Raw genomic sequence first — 23,734 nt, 5'->3', positions numbered from 1 at the left:
CTTGAAGAGGTTCTTTGAAGGATTTTTTTTATTCAACATTAAATCTAGTCAACTGCAGCATTAATATATTTATTACATTCATTGTAAGTGCACCCAAAGATGGGTAGGCACATTAGAAGAACAGGAAAAAAGGATTAAATAGTCTATCCCATGAAGGGACATGTTTTGACTGCTAATAGAGAACAGAAATCCTTTCCCCCTCCTGTCTGAATTTCCTTCTTTATTCTTTGCCTGGCTTCCCTGCCAAGACAGCTTCTTTCTTAGAAAAAAAAAAATAAAGGCTAGTAATAAAAACCCTCACCAGGTCGATATATACACGTGACAAAATCCCCCATTCCATCAGCTGCTGAGTATCCAGCGGATTAGTGGATTTCACATTTTAGAATGTAACATGCTGACATATGCCAAAAGTGAAAGCCTTAAACTTGTGAGCTGGGTAGATGCTACAGACACCCAGTGTATGCATCCCACCCATACCTCTTCTGCTTGTTAAACAAGGCTGGCTTCCTCCCTCTGTGGTGCTAAAGAGCCCCCAACCCACCTGACAATGGGGAAGCAAACTATAAATAAGTCTTTGGCTCAAACCCAATGGGTGCAGCACTACCATAATGTCATAAAGGCTAACTCAGCTAACTCCAATTAGAATAGGAAAGGGGGGAAAAAAAACAGACAAAGTACCAGCTGCTTGCCACAGTTTTAGCAAAGGTATGAAGGACTGAAAAGAGCATGGACCTTCTAGCATCCTGGTCACTGCACCTAAGTGCAACAGGCTACAGACATAGCAGTGTTTACTTCCTACTTAGCATGAGTAGGCATACCAGCAGAGCAAAGCTCACAGTACCACTTTCCTTGGGGGAGACAGCGGGGCAGAACAAGGCATAAGCTATACCCTGCCTAGAGGTACTGATAAAAAGTTCTCAGCGTGGTTCTTTTCCAATCATTACATCAATGTAGCAAAGGAGAAACTAGAGATAGTGGTGAAGAACAACAGGAAGAGATGCTAAGCACTGTGCAAGGCAAGTTTTAGAACATGTGTAACAGTATGCAAGCAGCTGGAAAATGTAGGCAAGAAAAAAGAAAATAATAATAATAATAATAATAATAATAATAAATAATAAATAAAATACAGCAGCAAGAGCACAGTGCCTCACACAGCTACATAACCATCTCGCAGACCTTTCAGCTGTTTCCAGTTACTCCAGTACAGAGCCCAGTAAATTTTGCCTAAGTCATTTCAGCCTTCAGGAGACTAAATAAACTCTGTACCACAGGCACAGAAAAAGGGACACCGTGGATAAAATTGACTAGGTAAAATATGTCCAAACATCTCTACCAGAATATCCACAATCCAAGGTGCAGGGAAGGTAATCCCGCCCCCCAAAATATCCTTACCGATCTGAAGAGGGGGTATTTCCTTCAGAACCTCAAATTTCTAGAGATCAGTTTGGCTCACCAAACAGACATCTGACAAAGTACCCTCTCAGAGCCCTTGTCACCCTCAAACTGGTGCCCTACCATCAGCTGCAGCCAGTTTCTGTTGCTTCAGAGGCAAATAAAATATCCATCATGCATCTGGCCAATTGTGCCTTCAGAGGGAACAAATTTCCTTCTGAAGCTTCAAGGGAAACCACTTGCAGCCCTAGCCCATGAGAGCTAAGTACATCTATCAGTTTAACACAGGGAGCGGGTGTGGTTCATCCACTGAGGGCAATGCAAGCACTGCTGTACTTTCCATGGAGCATGAAGGAAGGGGTGGTAAGGGAGTTCACAAATTCTAGAAGAGACTGCTGTACACATCCATTCCACACAGACTAGAAAAATCTCTCAGGAAGTGGAATAAAACATCTCTTTTAGAAAAATATGCCATCTCATTTTAAAGACTCTAAATAATGAGGTGGCCACCTTCTCCCCAGGTAAGTTGTTCTAAAGTTTGAATTACTCTCACTTATTATCCCTTTGCTAACAAGATTAGAAAGCTACATCCACATCAGATCTCTTTCCCATGTGATCGGCTCACCTCCCTGCCTTCTCTTCAATAAGCTGAACAGGTTGAGCTCCTTAAGCCTCACGTTGTAAGGCTTCCCCCTTCCTCCTCTGAATCATTTTTGTGACCTTCCATTGAACTCTCTCCAGTACTTCCAGAAGTGCAGGCATTCAAACTGGACACACTATTTTAGCTACTGTCTTGGCAATGCTGTATACCAGTGGTTCCCAAACTCTGAGCAATTACACACCATCAATTTAAAACAATACGACCTCAAGTCCACCAGCAAATTTTTGTCATATAAAGTCATTATAATAAATCTGTTAATGTGTACCACTGACAGGTTGTCTGTGTACCACTGGTGGTATGCATACCACAGATTGCAAACTGCTGCTGTGTACTGAGAAAATATCAATTCCTTGCACCTAAACCTGACAGTCCCCATTGGAGGGACACAGGGCCTACATTAGCCCTTTTTGTCATAGCACTGTGCTAGCACCTCGGTACAATCATCACCTACAACCACCCCAAGCCATTCCCCTGGTCCCTGCTTTTCAAAACAAATCTCTTCCATTCTGTGGCTATCACCTTCATCGCTGGTTTCCAGCTGTGTTCCCTATCTGTAGTGTGACTGTAGTTTGTTAGATGGTGACCATTTAACCAGGAAATTGAGATAATTCTGTAATAGTAACTTGTCATCCTTGTTATTTGCCACACTGCAGACTCCGTTCAGTCTGTTCTTCCCTTCCTTACCTACTGTTAAAATAAATAAAATGAAGACAGCAAACAAAACACATAATGACTGAAGGAAATAGCATGGATACAGTTCTGCAAGTTGCTGAACACTGGCTCCAAGCCACACTCTTGCTTGAAGGTAAGCACCTGCTTAAGCAATGTTCTGGATCAGATCCAGACTCTACAGTGTGCTCACCACAGTGCATTCTGCACTGTGCTTACTTTGATGGGAAAAAATATTTTCCCTTTATTTTCTCATAGTTGAAATGGGGATTTACTCTGGTTAGACGAAAAGCCGACAGACATACAAACAAAGATGGTTTGAATCAGTGGGGGCCAGCCTTTTTGACAGGCATTCCACAAAGTTAGCCCTGCACCCTCCTGGATTGGCACTCTGATCCCCTTCCTCTGCCCAAGCAGCTGCTACCTACTCTGTGCTCCCTGTCCAATCTCCTGCTCTGCTTTCTGCTTCTTGCCCTGCACTTTCCACGTGACCTCTTCCTTTGCCTTCTGCTTCCTGCCCTACCTGCTGCTGTGCTGCCTATCCTCTCTGTGCCACACACACTTGTGCCACAGGTTGGCCATCCCTGGTTTAAGAGAACCAGACTACTAACATTCATATAAAGAAACATTACATTTTATATCTATACTTCTTTTCACCTGCAGATTATAAAGTAAAAATGAGAGAGAGAGAAATGGAGTTGACAAATATGTCACTTCCCACTTACTAACTGCTATAGGGTATGGATAACTTTTCATTAACCTTCACAAATGTTACTATGATAAATTGGCAACAGCATAACCTAATTTGGGGACTTGCAACAGCCTTCTTCTATAGTGGCACACTTTGCTGCCTATCTTATGACAGCAGCTAGCAGCTACTAGATACACTGTCACTGAAAATGCTATGTCGGAGAAAACCCAACATTATCTAGTCTGATATCTATCTTTAGATCATGGACAATGCTAAAAAAGCCTACAGGAAAGGCAAGCCACCCAATACACCCAACATTTGCTACTGCGTGGTAAGCGTTATATAGTATATACCGTATAGAGACACAGAAGGGCTTCAGCTGATGTTTATCTTATCTTCTGAAGCGCATAAATGCACAACAGGTAGTTTCAGAACATGAAGAGCATGTGAGAAACGGATCTAAACATCAGAACATGGTTGAATCCCCTTTAAATATTTTTGTGGAATATTTTTCAATCATCAAGTATTACAGAAATAAAGTTTAAGAGAAATAGTAAAGCTAATTCCATGAGACATTTCCTGTACTTTCCTGACAGGCAAAAATGGAAAGTTCAAGACTTAATACATAGATTTCATTTATTATGTGGAACTGTATTTTATCAGGCTTCATTCACAGCATATGTGATGCTTTGAACAGGAAGAGTAGCAACAGCAGAACACTCCTCCATTCACAATTGTACCTGGGGTGGTTGCAGCTAAACGGAAGTTGACAAAAGTTCATAAACGCAGAAGGATCTCTTTAGCAGATTTCCTCTCTACAGAGCAGTCTCACAATCCAAACTAACAACTGTATAGAAAAAGAGCAACAACCAAAACCTCATCACACACACCTACAACACAATCTCAGTCCTCTAATAACAGTGTATTTAATGAAGTATGATTCCATAAAAGTATGTGAAAAATAATATTTATATACAAGATCTTATGTATGCAATAATTTGTCTAATATTGTTCAAGGTACCAACTACTGTCATGCACCTATCAATAATTTTCTTTAAGCCTTTGTAACACATGACAGTTATGAAAAGAAAAATAGAAATCACTTCAGCTGAGACAGAAGTTTACAAGTCTTGGTTTAGAAGCCTAACTGAATTTCTTCAAGTACTTTTTAAAGCTCACTCTGATAAAACTTACATATTCAAGCCTAAAGGTGATTAAATGGTAATGAAACAAAGTGTGAGGACTTCATTTAAAATCATAGCCAACCCCCCACACCCAAACAAACAACAACTCATCACTGAAATTTGGGAGAAGGGGAGTTGCACATATCTGCCACCTAGCTGACAACTCCCCATTCAGCATAGCAGCTTCTGCTGATCCTAGTCTCAGGGACTTAACTCAGGTAAACTAGCAGCATTTCTCAACCTGTAGGTCACAAGAATATATGAAAGGGTTGAGAACAAACTTTAAAAATGGATTCTCCTTTCAAGGAGAAAAGTGGGAAACCATGGGGTTTTCCTTGCAGGCTGGAAGAGTTCTAGCCTGCAAGGTGCTGCTTGGGGCCCCCCATGCCACATACACACCCCGTGCCCCACACATCCACCACCTGGCCCCACACATTACAGGGCGGGGGGAAGGAGGCGGAGGGAGGGGTGCCGGCAGGACCAGGGTGCTGTTTTCTACTTAACTGTTTACTGGGTCAGGGACTAGCCATCAATATTTATAAATGGGTCCTGGTACAAAAAAGTTCAGAATCACTAGACTAAAGGAAATCTAGACACCTGACGCAAGGCTACAGATACCACAAGGTGACAAGGAGCCGAGTGCTACTGTGCCCAAGATCCTTCTGTGAATCTATACCAAAATCCATTCAAGAATTAGGTAGCAGCGAACCGTTTGGGGAAGGAGACTTGGACATGGCACAATGTGGTTATAAAGAAATCACTTGAATCACATGCCATGCCACTTCCATGGTTACAGTGTTGACAAGATCAGTCAGTTATAACCACATCTGTACTTGTCTGCATCAAGAGGCAATGCCCCAATTGTGCAGATGTCATCTACTATAGCCCTGGCAGCTATCTGCACCCATCACCACATTGTGTATTTCTGCTCTAAAAACAAATAAGTAAGTTTGTAGCACTTTTGACAACTAAATTTCACACTGATAAACAGACACAAAAGTCACTTTCTCTGGCAGGAGTATGAAAAAACAAGGCTCTACAGCAGGGGTAGGCAACCCCCGGCACAGGGGCCAGAGTGTGGAAGATGAAGGTATTTTGCTTGGCACACGCACCTTGGGGCAGGCAGCAGGGAAAAGGCCAGCAGTGCACTACCACAATAAGGATCGGGCCCCTCGTAGCTCCCCCACCTTCTGTTCCTGGCACACCAACATCTTACAAGCAGTGTTTGCAGGTGTTTTTGGCACCCTGTCCAAAAACATTGCCGACCCCTGCTCTACAGTTTCAGGTTAGCATTAAGGAGGTGTGGGAAAACTCACAGGGCCTCCAAAAGGCTGATACACTAGCCTGGGTGGGACTGACATTACCTTCTATGAGAAGAAGAAGAAAAAAAAAAAAGAGAGCCTGCCCAAGTGTTTTGTGTAACAATCTATTCTGAGAACTGTGACCCAGATCTCTGTTCCATCAGCAGGTAACCTGCACAACAGAGATAAGCTGGAAAGGGGTTAAATGGGTACTGGGCACTGACCGGGAGTCACTCAACATGAGTAGAGCCAAGAGACTTCTCCTCCTTGGGATGAACCTAAAACAATGACGTCACAAAATTTAGACAGCAAAGTTGTGTCAAAAAGAGCTTGGAGTAAAGAGATGCAACCAACACCACTGTGCCAGCATGATCACCTAATGTGGACATAGCTTAAATAGCAATGCCAGCATAAGCACATCCATGCTCGGGGCACAAGTTCAGGTATACCAGCAAAGAGCTCTGCCCTCAGAGGCAAGCATGGAATGGGGAGAGTGGCCAAGATGCAGCAAACCAGTAACCATTTACCAGTAATTTGGGCACATAACAAGCATTTTACCCCAAACACTGGGAACCAGCTCTCAAAAAGAGTCAAGAAGGTAGAGGGGCAGAAAAGTTGATGGGGGGAGACAGTGTGTCTGTTGTTAAACACTTGTCTAATCTGAAAAGGCAGATCCATATGCAACTAAGCTATGCAAATAGAGAGAAGGGTGGACCCACAGAGGCCTTGAAACTATGAGGGTTAATAAACTATAGGGTTAGTATGAAGAAAGCAATCCAGGCAGCCTGAACTGCACCTTTTATCACAATTAGGACTTTTCTAATAGGGGTTAGACACATTTACACTGATATTAGAAGGAGGGGACACACAACACAGAAACCTACATCAGTACAATTTAATTCTACATTAGATTCAAGTATGCTGATGGCAAGGGATTGGAAATCACAGCTACAACTACCCCTGGGTACTAATTTTGCTGTAGGTGAACTGATTATTACCTACTCCCCTTGCAGTTCAGTGGCAGGGTAATATAATACTGCCTACTGGAAAATGCTGCTTCAGCAGAAGTGAGACTTTCCATACCAAATATATAAAAGTTTTGATATTGTCAGGAGAGCTGTCCTAGGAAAGACTCTCTGGTCAAACTGGGATGATTCACATACTACAATCCTAGAATAACTAGGGGCTCAGGGCACGTGGATGGATCAGGTCTCCTTTAAAAATAACATAACACCTCTCAAAAGGTCTGTTTCTTCTCCGTGTAAGGCAGGAAACTTTTTGAAATCTCAAAAGATTTCACAGGGCAGGTAAATTATTTCTCAGCCTGCTCAAAAGCACTCAACTCTGTTAAATGCTAAATTCAAACATGGAACTAGCAGTATTATTACTACTCACTTGCAATCAAGTGTTCCACCCCAACCAAGTAGAACAATGGTTTTCAACATATGGTCCGTGGACCCCTGGGGGTCTACAGACTGCATTAAGCAAGGATAGGCAAAGTCTGGCCCACAGGCTGGATTGGGTCCACAGCAGACTCCATTTCCCAGCAGCCCCTGCAGGAGCAGCTCCTGGCTGCTGCCGCAGGACCCAACCCCACTGCCTGGGCACCATAACCTGTCTGCCCCACACCGACTGCTGGGGGCAGAACCCGCGAGAGCAGCGTGCATGGCCAAGCAGCTGGGATGGGGCCTCATCCAGGAGCAAGACGGGCAGGCAGGGCCAGGGAGACGCCAGGATCTTGGAGGGGGCTGGGGCGCGGCCAGGGCAAAACTGCAACCTGCTGCCCATGTGCCCCTGCCACAAGCATGGATACCATGGGCAAGGGCCTCCAGGCAGTAGACTGTGGCTCTGCCCCAGCTCCAGCCCTGCACTGTCACTGCTGCAAAGCTCCAGCTGGTCTCCGGGGGCTGCTAGAAAGTGGAGTCTAGCCAGCAGCTGGATCCATCATTTTGCCCACCCCTGGTCTAAGGCAGTGTTTTTCAACCTGTGGGTCTCAAGAATATATGAACGGGTTATGAACAAACTTCAAAAATGGATCAACAAACTTTAAAAATGAATTCTTCTTTAAAAGGAGAAAATGTGGGAAACGGGGTTTTCCCTTGCAGGCTGACAGAGTTCCAGCTTGCAAGGGGCTGGTTGGGTGCCCCTCCACCCCTTCCCCACACACCCATCCCACTGCCCTACACACTGTGGGGGCATCAGCAGAGCCAGGAAGCTGTTTTCTACTTAAACTGTTTACTGGGCTGGGACTGGACATCAATGTTTACAAATGGGTCCTGGTACAAAAAAAAAGGTTGAGAATCATTGGTCTAATGGGTCTGCGAATCAAACAAAAGTATATGAATATCCACACTTACAATTTGAAGGGGTCCATACCTCCATTCAAAAATTTTTAGGGGTCCACAAATAAAAAAGGTTGAACACAAACATTTTCAATAGGTGAAACAAAAGGATTAATAAAGAAAAAAAGCTCCCAGTTTTGGATATCCTATATCAATGCACATGGAATACTAAAAAACTAATACAGCACAAGGCTGTATTAAACTACCACCAGGAATTATTGCTGTTTTCTCCTCAACTTTCTTGACCATTTAGTGCTTTACAATACAACCAAACATAATGACAAGGAAGGATGACAAAAGTATGTATAGCTGCTCAATGGAGATGGTCTTTGTCCAAGGCAAAGACAAGTTTATGTAAACTAGAAAAGACAGACAAGTTTATATATACACTAGGCAAAAAAAATCTAATGACTGTAGCTCAACATCAACCAAGTGAAAAACTTCAATCTTTGTTCAGTTTATGGTGTAGGTTCTCAAGGACACACAGCCCAGAGAAAAAACCTACACTTCTCACCCCACCCCAGAAAAAAAGAATCAAACAAGCCAACCAGCAGGAGCTGTACAACAATCCACACAAAAAAAATATAGTTGAGCATGTTACAAAAATCTAGATTACAACATCCTCCTCACTACATGCAAGTTGCATTCATTGTGAATAATAAAAGGCTTCAGCTTCTTGAAGAAAATGAGGCTGCAAAGGTGGGGGGGGTGGGGAGAAAGAAAAAAAAAAAATCACTTCCCTGCCATACATGCCTCACTCAAAAACAATTAGACTACCAGTAAAACTAAAGTAAGATACTGCAGGAGGCAAGGATAAAAGATGTTTTTTCTTAAATTATATGTACCCTGAAATTTATTAAAAAGGGGGAGAAAGGTTATAATATATGGAACTAGCAATAAACAGCTAGCCAAACTCTTCTGATGCAATACATTACAGGATCAAAGCTGTTATGACATCAAACCTCCTAGCATTAGAAATGTAGTTTCATCAGTGATGATCACTAATTCTGCTGGGGCTGTTTTACACATTTCCAATTATAAGACTGTGCGATTATAACCAAGTAATCACTCCCAGATTGCTAGAAAATAGGATCAATGTATCATACATTATTTTAATTGGAAGCAATTTCTTTGAATACGCTTTTTTAGAAAGCACAATACACCATACATGAGAATGGATTAAACTATGATGTCATGAGAGAAAAAAATGTCAATGTGCTTCAGACTTTCGAGTAATTAAAAGCAAAAAAAAAAAAAATGCAAGGTTACTACAGGTTTATCAAATATTTAATACAAAACTTTAAGCAAGCCAGTTGCAACAAATCTTGAGAGAGACTTTCTTCTTCCAAACAAATGGCTGAATCTGTTCCCAGGATGCCTTTCATTGCACAGCAATTTTTGTTTGAACAGAACCAAACTGTGGTTGTACATTGTGGCTAATCAGCTGCCTTCTTTGCTTCAGACTACAGGCAGGAGGGTATATTAAACTTCTCCTTTGCCTGTTCAGAACCAGCTACCACTGCAAGAAAGAGATACAGATACTTTTTTTAACAGTGCGCCCCTTAGTCCCTTTGGTGTCTAAAACAAAACACCCGTGCCTGGCATATTTCTCCCACTGCCCTCCAGCTATACATTAAGAACCACACTCTTTAAACAATCCCCAATTTCAGGAGTCTGAGGCAGAATACAATAGCTTCAGCAAAGCCAGACAACAGAATCCATGTCTGAGGCAAACAGTGACTCAGTTGGATTTGTGTGAATAATCCAATCACTCAAAAACAGGGTCAAGTTAAAATTGTGCTGCAATTTAAATCCATCCCAGGAATTTAACCCAATTTCTAGTTATAATAAGGCTATAACTATTTCATTTACTAATGCAGGAGACATTATCCCTCCCCTCCCCAAATCAATGGATAGAAGTAAGCAACTAACAGCTCCTTAAGAACCTATTTTATTATTGAGTTTGCCATACAGAAGCAATTAGCAATGATTAGAACCTTTTGTCTACTTAACATGTTAAACAGGTCACCATCAAATCCCTACAGAAACAAATCTGCTTGTGTACCTGGCTTTTCAGCTAAATCCCTTTTTTGGGGAGGCGGGAGGAGGGAGGGAGAGAGGGCAGAGTCCTTTTGGAAACACTGTCCTAGAGAATATGATCAAAGGAACCTGAGATAAATACTAAATGTTATCTGAAAAGAATTTTGTCTTGATGCACATGTGCGGACACACACACACACTACTAGTTTAGACTCCATGTGGCTGCTCAACAAATGAATCCCTCTCCAGATGGTACTCTCACAGAACCGCCTAAATACCTACTAATACCTTTAAAAAAAACAAAAACAAACAAAAAAGAGTCTTGGCTCAATCTTCCCCACAACTGTCATCTCCTTCCACCAAGAGGGAGAAGGAAGCCTTAAGTTCAAACAGTACAAGCTTTACAAGTTCTGGATACTGTATTTTGTTTACTGTATTACTGCATTTTATTGCTATAGAAGGGGCCAACTTTGATATTGTCAATACTAGACTTAGTGGAATGAAGAAAAAGCAATAACTGGCATGTATATTGCTGGAAGTAAGAAATAAAGATGGTCACCAATTCCTGCACCGTACTTCTCTAGTACTTGTTTCACAGAGGCTGTGCACCCCACTTCTCCCCTGGGGCAACTAAAACAAAGTCTGAATAGATGACTAATACCACTTCACTTGGGCAAACAAGCTGGTAGGCTGTGACTGATTGCCCACCACTTCCTGAAGCTTAGCATTCGCCAGTGAAGAAACAGCAGATCAGAGAGAGCAAGGTATGAATCAAAGCAGGAGGGCAAGTAACTCTAAGATGAGTTTTAAAATTCTGCACAAGGAGTGCATGACCCTTGCAGTTGCATGTAGAAAGTGCAGTCAACAAGGAAAGCAGTGACTAAGCTGCAGGTTCAAAGGACACTCAGTCATCATTCACCAAATACACTTATCATCATGATGAATTCAGTGAACTATTACACATACTCATTTAGGCCCTGGTCCTTCAGGCTTATCCGTGCAGTCACAAGAGGCCACCCACACAAGTCAGCTTGTAGGACTGGGGCTTACAAGTTGGAATCATCACTCCTATATCCTGCATTAGCTGAATATCTGAAAGTACAGCCGCCAGTATGAGCCACCCTAGATCTTCTTCCACCCCCTCAGTGTCTTTGCAAGCTGCAATTTTTTTCAAAAATATCACCCTGTTAGAATTGCTAGCAGTATATTAAACTACTGCTCATTTGCATATGCATAAAGGACAGGAATATGGGAGTTAAGTACTAAAGTGACCTACAACAGGACTGTTCCCAAAGTTTTCTTCACTGGTCACTGATATGAGTGTGCACCACATCCATGAAGTGCAAAAGTAAAAGTGATTTACAACAGCCAGATTGGGGGGGAGGGGTGGGGAGGGAAGGTTTCCTGATGGTAGGAGTAGCAGAGTCCAAAAGTATTTGGGGACACCTATTAAAAGGTACCAAAATTGTCACTATTAAAAAATAAATCAGCCTCTCCAGTTTACTGCTGATTTGTGAAACAGAATGTTTCCTCCTCTCACTGTCCCATCCAAACTCAAAACAAATATCAGCTAAAGTACAATTTCTACAATTCAAGTACCAATCATTTCTCTCCCAGAGTAGTTACAGATTTCAACTGCTTAAAAGAGACTCTAAACAAACAACTGCACTAGAATCAACAGCAAAGTGCCTCCAGCTTTTTCTTAAACCCACACCTAAAACAGTCATGACTGAGTGCATTTTCACAAGATTAGAAAGTGAATGTTTTGCTAACATTTATTCTTAGCATTTGTAACAAAGCTCCTCTCCAAAAATGCATTTTTTAAATCAAGCAGGGGTTTGTGAAGCAGGCCTCTGTGAAACATTACTCTGATTTGCAGTGGCAGATCTTAAGGTTTGAAGGGGCAGTTTATAGATAACAGAAAGGTCCTGTTTACAAAAGTAGACCTGCAAAAAACCTTTTCTGAAAGCCAAGATAAATGTCCCAAACATTTATCCACAAATTAAGACTTTCCCTTCCACCCACTCAGTCTGTGCCAACACTGGCGTCAAATAGCGTCGGATGAAGTGGTAACCAAGTCAACTTGTTAATTTAGTAGAAGGCTGTACTTTTGCAACAGTTGCTAACTGCACAAAAATGAATTAAGTACCCCTCCTCCCACAGCTGGGCTGTTGTTCCCAGACCAAAAATAAAACATCTTGAGCCTCAAAGTCAATGGAAGTTTCATCCAGTTCCAGGGATAAGATTGAACCAGAAGGTGGGAACTCTCTCCTAAAAAGTCACACATCACTTTTCCACAAGAAAAATATATCATATAGAATTTATATCATAGTTCCCACTGTCACAACCCAAAGTTGTGGGGTTTTTTGTGTGCGCGCGCTTCGGCATTGCTAAATTGTGTTCCCGCTAAATTGCAGCTCTTTTGCACGGTGGAACGTTCTGTTGCAATTAAGAACCCGCGTGCAGGAGTTTTTTCCCCGCCAGTTTTGTAGCCTTCTTTGCACGGTGCATTTCTTTTGCATTATAGTGATGCACGGTACAAAGGAGTTCCCGCCATTTGTATTAAGGTTTCCGCCACATTATTGGCCAATCTTAATATAGGCACACGTGGCAGCTAGCTATTGGCTTGCTAGCCGTACAAAAGGCTTGGGTAGTTTCCGCCCAAGTCGGAGAGAGAGAAAGCACGTGGAGTTCGGGAAAGGAGCGAGAGGATCTCTAAGCGCTGCTGATCCCTTCGAACCCAGCTTTTTCCTTAAGAGGTCAACAGAGGTTTAATTTGTCGAACCCACGGAGCTTCAACAACTCGGGGGGACCTAATTTCCGAACCCTCGGAGCCTTAACAACTCCAAGGCCCATAACCTCTAGCCTCTCCCCATCGCCGACCGCAACCCTAGACGTATCCCTATCCTATGGACCCAATTTTCGAACCCACGGAGTCTTAACAGCTCCGGGGGACCTGGGAACCGAATAGAACCCACGGAGATTCAGCTGCTCCGTGAGAGAGAATTGTTGAACCCACGGAGCCTAAACCACTCCGGGGTCAAGGAACCGAGTCTATCGGAGTCCTCCACCGAGAACTCAAGCGGAGCTGTGCCTGGAAAGCTGACCAGCCTACACCGCAACCACCTTGGGTGTAAGTAAATAATCTTTTTAATCAACCATTACGCCTCCGTGACTGATTCTAGCTCTAGCGTACCATACCGCGCCGCGGTTTTCTCCGGCCCCGCGTGCCCGGGCTGCTGGCCACAGCCTGTGCGCACAAAGACGGGCCCGGCTCGCCCCCGAGATCGGGAGCTGGCCCGCACACCCACTATATTTCTCTTTCTATAGTTTGTGTGTCCTACAATAGTTAAAAAAAAAAAAAAAAAAAAAAAATCACCTGGAACAGATCAGCTAGGTCCTTCCCCACTTGAAAAACAAACAAATCATACCAGATATTCTTCTGCATTTCTAACTTTGCATTTTACTGAACACTGGCTGGGGGCTTTTGAGGAAGGTGATTAAAACTAAGCACTAGCAGAATTATGAGTAAATATAAATATCCCATGACAGAGCCATGAGAACAGAGACAAACAGAAGCTAATGAGAAAAGATTTATTTCCATTACTGCATGTTGATAGCTCTGAATTTGCACATTAACGCACATTAACACATTCAACTCCTTAAACATGACCTAAATGTGCCAGCTATGGAGGGTTTGTCTAAACCACTATTTAAATCGTCATCCTGTAGCAGAAGCCTGTGCGTGACTTCATTTACCATGAGGAAGCTGGTGCCCAGCAACAACAAGCACCTGATCTTGACAGGGTGGAGATCTGGACCCAGTGGAGAAGGAGAATCTTAGGCAGCATGAGACCTCCATCTTGTTGCAGTTGTCTTCTGGTTTTACAGTCATTGAGATCCTGATCTACTGTGAAGGACTTGGGGTTGGACTGCAGTTTGTCTGGAACCTCCCCCCTGCCAGGAGTATGAGACTTCAAGATGACACCTCCGAAGATCCGGGGGCCATGCACACCTCTCCAATACTACAGGGTCTCAGTCCACGGTGAGGAGCATTTCAATGCATGGTGCAAGAACATGCTAACTTTGGGCCTTACTAAAGACCAGACTACAGAAAGCATTTGAGGCTTTAACACCACCATGCAATCAGTTCAGCATATGTTAGAACATGTTAATCATCATGCAGTACCCACAGATATTAAGTTCCAATCTAGATGAACTGTGGGAGATATTAAAAGAGCCCCACTTGCACCATGACCACAACCAACAAACCTTTCCTTTAGCAGATAAGGATAACGTGGCAGCAAGAAGGAGGGCAAAGAAAAATAGCCAAACAGCAGCCACTAATAGCCAGTAGCAGAAATCCCTTCCTAGGTGTTCTGACCATGGGGCTCCATAGCTGTGAAAGGAAGCAAACAGTTGGCTCAAGTCGTCCAGGCAACATGTATGACCCCCCACACAGAAGAAATGCTGACAGCTACAGTAGTTTCCCCTGGATCATTTCCAACCCTGGTGATGAAATCCCACAACAGCTTCAAGAGATGGCAAGAAAATCCTTGCACAAGCACACAAGCATACACAGAGGGGAAAAAAATCCTGGGTTTTCCCCCAAAGCAGAAGTCACCATCTGTCCCCCAGCCACAGTGGGGAGAAGGGAACAGGAGAATAAGACATGGTGATAGTCCTCCTTTCCTCACATAGAGTCCAGGTTTACCACCTAGCCCTCAAAAAATAGATCCTGAAACGAGACCTAAGGAGCATACAGCTGTCCAACTGGCAGCCTGCGAGAGGTTGAATTGAGCCCCCCTGACTCCAGCCAGGCTGCCACTCCCCTCCTCCTGCTGCCATTCTTGCCTCTGTCCCAAGGGTGGGGCAGCATGGCGCACTGCTCGGAAAGCTGAGGGGCGAGTCCGGGCTTGTTCAGGGAGCTTGGATCCTGCCCGTGCAGTGCGGCAGTGGGGGCTAGAGTTAGAGAAAAAACAAAATAGGAAGCCCCAAAAAGCCATTTTCAACATGGAATTAATTCAAAACGAACTGAACTATTAAAAATGATTTGATTAGTGTTTTGATTAAGATCAACTAAAACATTGGCTATCCATTTCCTTCGAAGAACTTTCCTTCAAGTACCATTAACTTTAATTTGGGTACCAAACATATTATGGTAACAGCTAATAGTAGAAAAGACTAGATTTATTTTGGTAAATATTTCACCTAACAAATGTTTTCAGTGGCATGTCAGCCCCTAAAGATAACTTCTTTCCCTCTCCAGACCATGCACTTTGCAGCCAACAATGTTATACATTCTTTCCCATAGAGCCTTGTTTACAATCTGACCTTGAGACACCATTCTTCTTATACAAGGGAGGATTCTGCATCAACGGCTATTCAGCTCTTGGTTCCCCAAGCAGCAGACCCAATATACGAACTTCACTGCAGTGAATTCTGTGCATTACTTTTAATGCCAACTTTGCTTGGTATGGATGCTAGAGATGACACACTAACTTGACTAGGGATTTATACCTGAAACAGAAGTGTCCCCAGTGCCCTATCGTTAAACTGCCTAGCTTTAGTAAGAATTTTGTAATATGTCAACAAGGAGTCCTGCGAGAGAATGAAATGAACAACTCTTCAGCAACGATATCATTTCACAATTTGAATGCTTTGAATGGAGTCGCGGCTCTTGTTGTGTTCAGCTGTAGCAAATTAAATCTTTAACAGATTGAGCAGACTGTGTGTGAATGTGTAACTTGGATGTGTAAATGTCATTTGAAGCAAAAATAAATCCAAGAGTAAGAGTGTGATAACCAATCCTTCATATTATAATACTTGAACAGACATTTTATTTAAAAAGGTCAACATATTATTTTTTTTTCCTAGAAACACTTCATCCAGATTCTCACCTGGAGTTTATCAGCATAGTTCTGGTTGGAGTCAGTAATATTATTCTGATTAACATCAGACAAAAAAGACTTCTGGAACTTAAAGAGGAACTTGTACAGTCTGGAGGAAGATCAGAGTCTTATTTTATATTATGAAACAGACCATTTGTCATATTTTATATCTTTTTTTGCCCCACTATTTCACTACTAATTTTCCTATGAGGTAAGATTAACAATACCTTTTTCTGCTTGTGACTTTCTTCAGGTGGTCTTTTCCCTTCTCTTTTCTTTCTCCTGGACCCAGTCACCCTTGCTGTACTTTCTCTGGGCTTGCCTACCAGGGCAGGTTTTGCACCAATTTAACTGTTTCTAAACTGATGTAGTTAAACTGGTTTAGCCCTCTAGCATAGACTTAGTTCTGCCAGTATGAAATTATTTACATCTGTCAGCTTGCTTACCTAAATTCGTTCCTATACCCCAGGGCTGTCCAACTTCTAAGTCCCGAGCAGGCCATGCAAGCCATACCAGGCAAGGCATGGGCTACTGCGTACCTCCCCGCCCCTCTTGGTGTCCTGCTGCACTGCACAACCTTGCAGGCACCCTTCCCACTGCACTGCTTGCTCCCCTCCTCCCAACTGCTGCACACTATACTTGCACATGCACCTCCCCCTTCCACTGCTGCAGGTATTGTAGGCATTTTACATAATACCTAAAATACCTACTTACAAGTTTCCCCTTTGAAAAAAGTCCAGTGGAAACACGCAGCATATGTAAAATAAACATTCCCTAGCTTTTGAGGCACATCAATATTAACCACACAAACCAGAAGATTCAAGATTGAGAAGTATTTTGCAGTATCCATCAGCAAAGACAAGGTACATCAAAACTAACATCCAGTTTACCATCCATCCATGGAGCAAAGAGAATAAGGAACTTGGGTCTGTAATTGAGATTCCCAGTGATTTACCCACAGGCAGCATGTCTCTCCAGATTACAACACTTTGTTTCCCAGAGAGAAATACAAAAGCTGTCTCTCTGCATTGAGCTTGACAGGCAACACTTCCACAGCATAACAACTTTTACCAGGAAGAACTTTGGTCAATAACTAATATACTTTTTACTTCTAAAAACAGAACTAGGGTACACTTCCATTGCCTCAAAGGAACTCTAAGGTAAGGTAGCTTTACTCTGCTCCTGATTTACTGCCTTAAGCCAATAGATTTTGAGACTCATAAACCAATGACATAAAACAAGCAGCTCATTCTCAACAGCTTTGAACCTAAACACAAATAAAATTAGGTCAATTAAGGGAAAAAAAAAAAACACCTGTATTCCCTGCCATATAAAATTCCCCATAAAGATCAAGAAATGCTTTCTCCTGCTTTTGAACATCCAAGCTATTCAGGAGCTGAACATTGTTTTATATTACTTATAATTTTCTTCTATGTTCCTAGTCCAGAATGTAACCCTTCAGATGCAGAAACATAGTTTAAGAGGGTGTACAGATTGCTCTCCACAGCCTCCGAAGAGCAGTATGGTCACAGATATTTTTCCCCTGAGAGGAGGCTGATAGAAGTGGGTAGACACCTTTCCACCATTTATATTAAATAACCTTTAGAGGATTTGTTACCCAAAGCATTCCAAAGACCTGTAATAGATGGAAAAGGGAAGGGAAGCTGTACTGTAGCTAATAACAGATGACCATCCTTTACTCCCCCACAGGACTACGCCAGAAGCACATTGGAAAGGGACAATTTAAACAAGAATAATGGAAAGATGCCAACTCTTGTTTGCTGAAATTAGAGAACAACACATGCCATAAAGAATTCTTCCAAACAGATATCTGAATGGCTGTGTGCATATCACGTGTACACATGAACAGACAGCTTTCAGAACACCACAACTGAAATAAAGCAAGGAATTCTACATTAGAATCCTCCTGTAAGGTCTGAACACTCTCCTTTGTGTCTGCAGCTTGCGATACAGGATCATTCACTGAAATCCTCCAAAACACCTAGGTACAGTTGAGTAAGTTAAGCATATAGCATCTTAAAAAAACAAACTTACTTCCATTTTGGTATTATATGCAAGATTAGTTTGATTTATTGTGCTTTTAAAATACTAGCATCTCGCACAAGAAAGTGATACTGGCATAAATTGCACAGGTATGTTCATCTTTAGAGGTACCAGTACTGCTGTTTCTCCCACATGGGGGAAAGCATGTGGGCCAACATCCCCAAAGGGGCCTAAGTTTCCTATTCAGCGAACAGAAATAGTGAGGTGCCTAGAAATAGGATTCACACTGAGACGTGACAAGAAAAATGAATTAAGGCTAGCCAATAGGAAACACCAAGATGATGGGTGCGTCTGAAACCCCGCATCTTCTAGTCTCACGTACCTGGTACTTACAGGCCAAACTTACTTCCTGGACTTTGATACGCAAATCACCCCTTTGGATGCTGATGAGCTGGTGTCTACTTCCAGCAGTTTAAGCATTTTACTCAATGATTCTAATGCAAATCTCATAAGTCATCCCTGGGACAGGAACCAGAACTCCTTCCTTACCCATACTCTCCAACTGAGAGCCCTCAACACCAAGCTCCTTTTTGCTTCATCTGTCCTCTTTGACTCCATGAATCTTGCATTCCTATCTATGGAGGCAAAACTTCAACATGAAAGGTAAAGAGTGGCTCCAACCCATACACTATCAAACCATAAACTGACTGAATGTGTGGCATATTGCAAATTGCCATGCAATTAATGTGTGAACCACAAGACAAATGTAACATCTGCTAGGGCTCTAGGGCGCTAGAAGTAAAAATGAAGTAGCCCAGCCTTTAGCCATGTGGTTAGACTCTAGGCTAACTACTGACCTGGGCAATGAAAGATGTCAATTTGAATTCTTTCGCCCCACAGGGTGAAAAGAGCCAAGAACCCTGGTTTCCCACTTATCTAGTATGTGTTCTCACAACTAGATTTGTGTATGAAATGTGAGCATCATCACCTTCCACTCTTCTTTTTTTTAAAAAGTTATAAGTGACTGACTGCCATGCTTTGTGCTGAACTCATGGTAGGAATGCTCTCGGCATGACTGCCAATGGAGGCACCTCAGAGGGGCTCAGCTCAGGGACATTCCATCTACATATCCCAGACAGCCTTAAGCAAAAGAGACAGCTCAGATCGCTCTACTTAGCCAAGATGGCAGCAGCTCTGTGCATGTGCTGTAGCAGACTTTTCAGCACCTAAATAACTACTGGTAAAAGCTTAAATTCTACCTCATTTTCCATTTTGGGGTCCTAGGGCCCTGGCAGACATTTCATTTACAGTACAAGTCAAATGTTAATTGCACAAGTTACAGTAGACCACATGCTCAGCAAATGTATGGTGTGATAAAATGGCAAACCAGAAACAAAGATGTTCCACAGTATGCATCTTTGAGGCTGGTCCATATAGCACCTTAAATTGCTGTGTCCCAGGCGTGTTCAATCTCCTGCCTCATCCCCATCAAGCTTTTACCAAACCAGCCCCAGAACAACCCCCAGGTACAAGATACACTGCTGCTTCCTGCCCGATCCCCAAGATCTGGCAGGGAATATCCTCGGGTCCCATCCTAATGAACATTACATGATTGTTGACATGGAGCTGAGGAAAACCTGGGATGCAGCACAAATGGCCAATCCTTGCCCTATCTTCAAGATAGAGCTGGGGGCAGCCCCGAGTCCCAATTCCACTTGTTTGGCTCCAACAGTCACAGGATTGGATCTGAAGAACACTGTTCTCCCCCCCAAAATGTTAAATTCTACCATGCCCATCTGATGTGACAAGACACACCATTTTTGGGATAGGGCATAACACAGTTGGGATCCAACTAATTTTAAATATGATAATGTCTGCCAGAAACCAGAGTTTCTTTTTTTTTTGGATCTCGCCATTAGATCTCCCCACTCCATCTCTATCTGCAAAAGGATTTAGTCAGTCACTGTAGAAGAAAGAGTTGACAGAGTTGCGTTTCAGCAGCCAGATTCAGTGCCGGCTTTTGATAGAACATACAAATAACTCTGTGGCACCACCACCTTTGAGAAGGAACATATAATAACTACAGTACATAGGAGGCCCATTTAGTCCAGTCACCCAGGAGTCTTCAGGCCATTCAAAGAAAGAAAAAGCTTACTAACATAGATTCTCCCAATTTGGGGATTCTGTAAATGTCAAAGTTAAAATCTCATCTCTCAGTTAAAGGGAGAAAATGGCCATGTGATTAAAGCCCAGGTAAATCAGGAGATCTAGATTCACCTCTGCCACCTTCATACCTTCTATCCTGTGGTTATTGAACCTCCATGCCTTAGTTTTCTCATATTCTCTTTCTCCGTTATAAAACTATGAATAAACTGAATATGAAAGAGTAAAGACGGGAAGTCCTGTATGATTCCATATTTACAATGGATGTTACAATTAAAATATTTCAACTCAGCTAACGGTGCTGGAAATACAGGCATAAGCAGCAGAGGAACACCCATAATGGTTGCTAGAGGGATGAGAAATGTATCGCTTTAAAAAAAGGTGTTAATTAGTAGAAAGGGCACTAAGATTTACAGCAGATTGGATTTTAAAAATAAAAGATTCACAACCAGATTGAAATGTATTACACTGACGTTAGGCAAGAGGAAAGCATGAGGTAACACAGCTGAAAAGCCAGTTCTGTAGGGTAGCAGGCAAGTAAAAAAACGTATCTGTCAAGAGACAGACTTAACATCAGTAATTTGATTTTAACTAGTTTCTACTTGACCAAAAGTTTAAGATGTCCTTCTACCTCGGCTTCTAGTTCCATCCTGAAAAGTAACAACACTAATCTATCAATACTGTAGAATCCATTAATGCTGTAAAAGCAGCACTTAATTGGAGAAAAATGTTCAAAAGGTTATTGTCATGAATTAGAGTGGAGTTGGAGAATATGCCTGTTTCTAAAAAAAAAAAATCACTCATCTCAGATTCTCAAAAAGGTCTGCAAACACAAAGCTATCTATAGCTATGTACCAATCTTAATATAGGTAATCCACCTAAGGAGTGAGGAGATACTGCCTGGAAAAAAAAAAAAAAAAGAAAAGCAGATTCACTTCATTAAAGGTTTCCAAATAGGTCAATTTTCATAGGACGCTTGGATCAGGAAACCTTGTTTCACTGACAAAGGATCCCATCCAAGCGCAGACTTTCACAAAGTTAGGAATGAAATCAATCACATTTTACATGGCATCTCCCAGCTTCTGCTCCTTGATAATGCCATAATAAAATCAAAGACGGGGATAAGACACTAAACTATAGTGCAATCCAAAAAAAATCAAACACAGAACCAGTGAAAATAAATATCTAGGGTAAATAATAAGGCAGCCAATTAATGAACCAACACATCTGCATGTAATGCTTGCTATACAACTCATTTTTTTCACATCAACCCACTGCAAAACAACTAATGATATGCAGTACTATCAGTTTCTTGGAGAAGCACAAAGAAATGCAATTAAGGTCTCCACTCTGGAGATACACTGCTGTTTCATTCAGACACTACTGCATCAATCCCCTGGAGGGGTATTTTGGATTACTATAGCAGCATATGCTAGTGACTCTACTATTAAGGGTTTGTCAGTGTTGCCATTATGGCCCCTACTTTCAGGGGTGTCATTCAACCACAAGTACTGCCTCTTAAACAGAGTTTGGAGCCCTAAAAACTTGTCTAGACAGGAGTTATTGTACTGATGCAACTATTTCAGAGAGAGTATGTGATGTCATACTGATACTGTAAATTGGTACAACTTCCTCAGGTTAATGAATTGTACCAGAACAAAGGTGGTTAAATAAAGAATATAAATTGAAGGAAGTAAGCCATATCAATAACTTCATTCCCACTGGGGTTTTGCCACCTTGACCACACTGTTACAAAGTTTAGTTAGCAGAGGTTTACCCTTCACAAGGCTTTGCTGCTATAACTACAGCTATACCAGTGTAGAAGGCACCTTGTAAAGATGCAGCTTATACCTGCCAAAGTGTTCTTTCACAAGCAAAGCTAAAACACCTCCTCAAACATGAGGTATGCCAGCAAAACACAGTTTTAATGGGTATAACTCCGCCTATCGGGACTTCTGCTAGCAAAGTTATTCAGACTGGGCTGTACCCAGTACCTATCAACCAAGGTGAAAAATTCCTGATATACCATGCCCACAAAGCCAAGACCAGTGTACCTTGACAGAGTAGCACAGAGAGATCTGTATTTGACAGAATGCCAGCTTTCTAACAAATATATTATTAAAAAATTTAATTCAGAATCACAGTACTTTCTTTCCAATCCTGATGCGGTTTTCCATTTAAAGACTGGTTCCCCTTCTCCTCCATTCCAGTATGTCTTTTGCTCTTCCTTTCCCCAAATCATGTTCTGACCTCTTCTACTGTATTTTCTCCTTTCTTCCCCAACAAATCTCCTGATACTACACTGAGACCCACCTTCTCCTTTTGCTCATATTCACAGTCTTCCAACCCCAAATTCTAGCCAAGACCTACCTCTACTCTAGTATGAGACTGATATTAAAGATAAGGGTGGAGCTAGGGTTGTTTGTTGCCCCTAGATAGCAGAGAACGTGAATTACATGGTAAGTTAATTCCCACCCCCTCCTACTCCTGCCAATGGTTGCTGCGATTGCTACTAGTGGGCTGTCCAGGGTGCATTAGCCTCTAACTTCACCCGAGGTGTCCGACTAATCCCCATCTACTGACTCCTCAGGCCTCAGCACTTTTAGGCTCTTGCAAGGCTGGTTGTTCTCCACTTCTTTAGTTCTCAGTCCCTGACATTAAGTTCTCCAACAGTGCACAGCCTCTGACAAAGCACGTTGTCACCTACAAAAGCTTAAGCCTTCTTGAACAAGTTTCCGATGTGCCACCCTGCCTTACCTTCTGCCTGATTTCAGACTAATATAGCTACCTACCCCTGTACAGCCACAATGCTGATCACAGACTTACAAAACAGTAGCAAACTGAAACAGGTGCCATGCTAGTCGATTTTAACGGCCTTGCAAGGCTTTGAATAATACTTTGCTACTCTTCTACTGCAAAACTAGAAGCAACAGCAAAGATTCTCTAAAGCAGGGTTGGTCAACCCATGGCACACGTGCCACAAACAGCACAAGCAAACTGTGTCACAGGAGGCACACTGGGGAGGGGACAGGTAGCACAGTCGCAGAGAGGGCAAGGAGCAGAAAGCAGAGCAGCAGAGCACGCAGAGGAAGAGGACCAGAGCAGCACTTGGGGATAATGCAGGACTAATTTATGGCACACCTGCCAAAAAGGTTGTCACCCACCACTTCAGAGCTCCCTGACTGTAAACAGCCAGAAAGCAAGGCAAAGTGGGATCTTAGGCTGCTTACAGACATAACTCCCCCACCCCCCTCCACAAAGACACAGAAAAGGTAGAGGTGCAATGATACATTGGTACGATGTGCAGGGCAGCACATAGGCAGTGAGGATCAGAGCCCACAAAGTGGAGAGCTGCATACAGCTGGTAAGTCTGGTGTGGTGGAAGGGGCGTTGGGG

The 23,734-nt window shown here is 42.6% G+C and overlaps 1 protein-coding gene across 12 annotated transcripts in view; it reads right to left on the bottom strand.

Moving 5' to 3' along the window:
- Positions 1-23,734, bottom strand: part of MAP4K4 (mitogen-activated protein kinase kinase kinase kinase 4) — a 201,303-nt gene that overhangs the window by 170,943 nt on the left and 6,626 nt on the right. The gene's annotated exons all lie outside the window — the stretch shown is intronic.

Source organism: Alligator sinensis, unplaced genomic scaffold (genome assembly GCF_000455745.1).
Source record: "Alligator sinensis unplaced genomic scaffold, ASM45574v1 scaffold680_1, whole genome shotgun sequence".
Classification (NCBI taxonomy): Eukaryota; Metazoa; Chordata; order Crocodylia; family Alligatoridae; genus Alligator; species Alligator sinensis.
Note: the sequence above shows the minus strand (reverse complement) of the source record. Positions and strands in the feature narration are given on the sequence as shown.